This window comes from Apium graveolens, chromosome 7, assembly GCF_009905375.1.
Source record: "Apium graveolens cultivar Ventura chromosome 7, ASM990537v1, whole genome shotgun sequence".
Classification (NCBI taxonomy): Eukaryota; Viridiplantae; Streptophyta; class Magnoliopsida; order Apiales; family Apiaceae; genus Apium; species Apium graveolens.
In genome coordinates this window covers 58,617,523-58,623,595 of record NC_133653.1, presented here as the reverse complement: position 1 = coordinate 58,623,595, position 6,073 = coordinate 58,617,523, and the positions used below count along the sequence as shown (strand labels likewise).

The window sequence follows — 6,073 nt, the reverse complement described above, 5'->3', positions numbered from 1 at the left end:
AATACAGCTGAAATTAGGATGATTCCAGTTTCCAGGATGATAAGTGTTTGGAATTGGTTGTTGCAATATCTGAAAGTTGGTCACAAACTGAGGTAATTCATTAGATATAGCACAATGCTCCATCACATGGGCACCTGCACACAACTCACAAACTCTGGCTATCTGATTGACTCTATAGTTGGCCAGAGAATCCATTTTCATAGACAACGCCTTTAGTTGAGCAGTGATAGCCGTAGCTGTATCCACTTCCAGAACTCCTGCTACCTTGCCCAGTGGAAATCTATGGGTTGGAAACTGATATTCATTAGTAGCCATAAGTTGAATTAGACTATAAGCTTCCTCATAGCTCTTTGCCCATAATGCTCCACCTGACGCTGTATAGATCATGGGTCTTGACTGTGCTCCCAAACCATTGTAAAAACAATCGATAATCATCCAATCAGGAATGTTATGATAAGGACACTTCCTAAGCATCTCCTTGTAGCCCTCCCAAGCTTCACAAAGAGTTTCTCCTAATTGCTGCACAAATTCAGTAAGAGCATTCCTGAGTGCAGATGTCTTCGCCATAGGGAATAATTTAGTAAGAAACTTCTGAGCAAGATCCTCCCAAGTAGTGATAGAACCAGCTGGTAGAGAGTGTAACCAGCTCTTAGCCTTGTCCCTCAGAGAGAATGGAAACAGTCTCAGTTTCATAGCATCTTCAGAAACATTATTGAACTTGAAGGTGTCATAGATATCGATGAAATCTCTAATGTGCATATTGGGATCTTCTGTTGGAGAACCCCCAAACTGGACTGAATTTTGCACCATCTGAATCGTGCTATCTTTGATTTCAAAAGTATTAGCCTCGATGGCTGGTCTGACAATGCTAGACTGAATGTTATTGATCTTCGGTTGAGAATAATCCATCAACGCTTTCGTTGCTGCGGCTGGATCTCCTATTGTAATGAAAACTAGAGTACCTGAAACACACACAAGTAAACCATGAAAGTAAAAGAGTCTGAGTCAGTGAACTTTAACAACCACTGATGTCAAGCACATAAACTAAATATTAATACCGAGTCCCAGGCAGCAGCGCCAAAAATTTGATAGGACGAAAGCACGCGCTAAAATTTCATGCAAGTATACGCGTTCACAAGTAATAAAGAATATTTTCTAGTTCGTTCCCAGAGAGATCGGTGTAGGTTAAATTCATAATATGCACATATGCATCAATGCATGATTATCGTTCAATGCTAAGATAAGTTACAAATTGAGATGTGTTATAACTAAGATTAAACTAACATGCAATTACTAAGAGATTAAAAGTGATTGAATTAACTATATGAGACAAACATGGGATTCTAACTTCATTACTACTTCATTCAAAGTCATTGTTCTTAACCTTAGCATGTAATGGTGATGACAACTAATCAGATAACACGAAACTAATAAACACCAACTTTCGTTGTACAAATACCCTACTACCAGACATCCACAAAAGAGATAGAAGCTGAATAGACACCAATTATGTTGAGACCCTATATATGTCTATAGAATTTGACAACATAAAGGTTTAATACGCAAGTTATCTATCGTGATTATATAGGGCAAGTAAGATAGTTAAAATTACCTACGAATCATGCATAACAATTATACATGAACCTATGCTAGCATGGCAAGTTCTAAACCTCTATATTCACTGTCGCTTAATAGATATTAACACGCTATCTTACATGTTAGCTACACACATAAGACGAATAAGCACAATCAATACTAGGATATCAATCAATCAGCATACACCAAGATATTGAAACAAATTAACTATAGAAATCCATAAGTAAATCCGTTAGATATCCACGGTAATGATTAGTTCATAACCGAACTCATCGTCACCATGGGTTCCAATGAAAGCATGATATAAACAATATAAGAGTACTAGGGTTCAAAGACAAATTGAAAACAAGCATCCAAAGTATCAACTATATTGAAGAATACAAAAGTCTTCTTCTTCGTAGCCGTCTTGTGCTCTCTAGGTCTTCGTATTCCTCTCCCTGGTCTCCTTGTTGTTAAAAACGTCTAATATAGGGTATATATAGGCTTCAGGATCGAACTGGGCTTCAAAATCTCCAAAAAGGACTCGAATCAGGATTCCGACTGAACAGACCCGCGCGGCCGCCCCACATATCAGCACGGGCGCATGCTGTTTTCGAAAATCTGGCGCGGCCGCCCCGCATACCAGCGCGCGCGCGCCGTGCTACTGTAATTGGAATTCTGAATTTTCTTCTTTTTGCTGTAACTTTTGCTCCACTCGTCAGAATTTGATGAATAAGCACTCCACGCGAAGCTCTCGAGATCCTCTACAATTTGGAAATGGCCTTAAATTCATATTCTTGGATTTTTTCAGTATATATTCAATCAAAGGTGCATACTTCCTCCAACTAGTGCCTTAATGCACAGACACAAAAATATATCAAAATTAACAACAGCCTGAGTCCAAAACACCGACTCAAGCTTTTAATGAAGTGTTCCAAGTAGATATAAAATCCACTTATCACACCCTCAAACTTAAATCGATGTTTGTCCTCAAGCATAAACAGACTCAAAAATTATAAAATAAACCTAATGCATGAATGCAGCTACGTGAATGCGACTAAATGATAATGCAATCGATCCCCTTAGAATAACCATAACCAAATGAATAAGCCAACGCCTCTAAGAATGCAATAACTCAAAATAAAGTTCGAATAAATATCACAAATCAACTCAAAACCATAACGTGTGTGTGTGGAATGCTTAACAGAAATATTCTCGATACTAGATCAATAACCATATCATATCTTCCATCAAAACAATCACAAGTTTATAAACAGAATAGACGTTAAACGCATAATAACTCACATCACCTTATTTCTACTAGAGTTATACAAGGATTCATGCTATTATTGAACACATAACAACATGCTTATTTGACCGTGCAATGAATGAGGTCCCAAAATACTTATGCAATAATACCTATGTAGCGAGCGTTAAATTAGCGGATCCCAGACTATAAAAGCCTTAGGTCACTAGGCACAAATTCCCCTAAGAATTAAAGAGCTCACTCTTGATCAATTATGCATAAACACATATATATATATATATATTTTCCCTTTTTTTCATTTTTTTCCAACAATTTCTGAATTAGTGCAACAAAAAGGACAATATACAAGATGGGTTGAGTTAGCTTTTCAAATATCTATAGAAGGAGCGCTGTGAGCATTAAATGTACAGAAATGGCCATAACAGAGTTTCTCTGTGGAAATTATCGAGTAATCGGAGATAAAAAAAATTCGCTCCATCTCATTCAACCCTAGACTACTCATAAAAATATGAGCCGGCTACTAGCCATTTGACGCCTAGCCTTATTCACAACTAGCAATAAAATCATGCTTTTCTCCAGTTTAAAATTCAGTATTTTTACGTCATTATGAGAATACCAAAAATCCTAAATTTAACCTAGTGATTAATCTCAACAAATAACAAATATGATTATGATCTAGCTCAAAAGCAATCCTATAAGACTTCGTGAATTTATTTCCTGGCATGCAAATAAATTCATTAGAACTTAAACAACCTTCTATTCGCCATCACTACACTCAAATCAACATCAACCAATCAATCAGAAACAGCTTATCCTACGGGATCATGTTATATGCATGCGCATGTAACTATCTGAAGTCACATAAAAACACAAACAAACATGTCCTATATGAACAATCATGCAAAAATATGAATGAAATACAACTAAACCTGTAACATGAAACTATATGAATCTATATGGACACACACAACTAATCCTTACATTATCACCCCCAAACTTAAAATTTTCAATGTCCTCATTGAAGGTAATAATAAGGATTTCAGGCATACCTTGTTAGCAGGAGGATCACCCTCTTCGGGTGGAGGTCCAGGTGGCCAATCAACCTCAACACCAGTGTCTCGGAATATAGTACCACAAGCGTGTGTCAAGTCTTTATCAAAACGACTTTGAATATCATGCATGGCCTCCATACTCGTAGTCACTCTTCTATACTGCGCATCACCAAGACCAAACATATCAACTGACTATGGTGCACGAGATGGACCATCTGTAAGTATGGGAGGAACCGGTCGGTCACCCTTAAGATTATCATAGATATATTCCAACCCCTTGTTAGGTGGTGCACCAAAAAATGCCTAACTCAAGTGACCTGGCAGTGGGTTGAGCTCAAGTGTGGGAGCTTCTTCAATAGATGGCTCGAGACACTCTTGAGAAATTTTCAGCTCTGCAAACCCTAGAGAATCGAATGACATATCCAACTTCCTCTTCCACGGAGGTGCATTCAAAACCTGTAGTTGCTCTGCTCCTTCTTCATCTTCAATAATTGATTCCCCTATTAAGGATCTCTCTAAAGTATCTGACTTTGGCAATTGCTCAAGCTCCGAATTCACGTCAGAGTCAACCCGCTATACTTTAAAGCAATGCTCTTTATATATGGGTAACTTTATTGTCTTGAACACATTAAAAGTGACCTTCTGATCTTGAACCTTCTTATCTTTCTTGAAATCAAGAATTACAAAATCCACAGGAAAGATGAGTTTGTCCACCTTGACCAAGAGATCCTCCACTATACCTCGTGGATAAGTGATGCTCCGATCGGCCAGCTGCAAAGACATGTTCACAGGTTTTGGATCAGGTAAACCAAGTTTCTTGAAGACGGATAAGGGCATTAGATTGATGCTAGCTCCCAAGTCACAGAAACACTTGTCGAAGGATAGATTACCAATGGTACAAGGTATGGTGAAGCTTCCTGGATCTTTAAGATTAGGAGGTAGTTTTTATTGCAGCACAACACTGCACTTTTCCGATAGAGCAACGGTTTCTAACTCCTCAAGTTTTAGCTTCCGAGATAGAATACCCTTCATAAACTTAGCATATATCAGCATCTCTTCTAGAGCTTCAGCAAACGGTATGTTGATGTACAACTTCTTAAAAACTTCCAAAAACTTGGCAAACTGCTTGTCGAACTTATGCTTTTGAAGCTATTTAGGAAATGGCGGAGGTGGATAGACTTGTTTATCCACTGTATTACCTTCATGAGGATTTTTTGCAATATCTTTCTTCTTCGGTTCCACCTCGGTATCCTTCTACACAACTTTTTCAGCTACAATCTTATATTCTGGAATTGGCAAGGGTGCAGATGCACCTGTATTATGGACAAAATTTTCAGACTCTTTGACTTGCTGAAATTAGGGGCTTGCGACCTTTCCGGACCTCAAGGTGATGGCGTTCACCTGTTCATTAACTTTCCTCTTGCCTTGATTGGCTTTTGTATCACTAGGAAGCGTTTCTGATGGTCGATTCATTAAGGCATTAGTAATTTGCCCTATTTGGTTCTCCAGAGTCTTAATAGAAACAACCTCGCTTTGGCATATAAGAGCCTGGTTTTTGCACATAATCCACAACTCCTCCAATTCCGATTTTTGATTTGAAGATAGACCTACACCTCCATGAGTTTGTTGTTGAAGTTGGAGTTATTGTATTGGTGCAAATTGTTGCTGAAAACCAGGAGGATTGAATTGCTGGTTTCTAAACTGCTGGAACAGCTGTTGCATCGCATTCTGATTGTTGCTCTAGCTAAAATTAGGATGATTCCAGTTTCCAGGATGATAAGTATCTGGAATTGGTTGCTGCAATCTCTGAAAGTTGTTCACAAACTAAGCTAATTCACTAGATATAACACAATACTCCATCACATGCACACCTGTACATGGCTCACAAACACTTGCTATCTGATTGACTCTATAGTTGGCCATAGAGTCGATTTTCCTAGATAACGCCTTTAGTTGACTAGTGATAGCCATAGCTGTATCCACTTCCAGAACTCCTGCTACCTTGCCCTGTGGCAATCTCCAGGTTGGATACTGATATTCATTAATAGCCATCAGTTCAATTAGACCATAAGCTTCCTCATAGCTCTTTGCCCATAATACTCCACCTGACGCTACATCGAGCATGTATCTTGAGTGTGCTCCCAAACTATAAAAATAATCGATGATCATCTAATCAGGC

The 6,073-nt window shown here is 38.4% G+C and overlaps 1 non-coding gene across 1 annotated transcript; it reads left to right on the top strand.

Annotated features, from left to right (window-relative positions):
- Window positions 1-445: 445 nt before the first annotated feature.
- LOC141676361 (small nucleolar RNA R71) lies at window positions 446-552 on the top strand. Its single transcript, XR_012556956.1, has one exon. It is a non-coding gene; the product is annotated as a small nucleolar RNA R71 (small nucleolar RNA).
- Window positions 553-6,073: the final 5,521 nt, after the last annotated feature.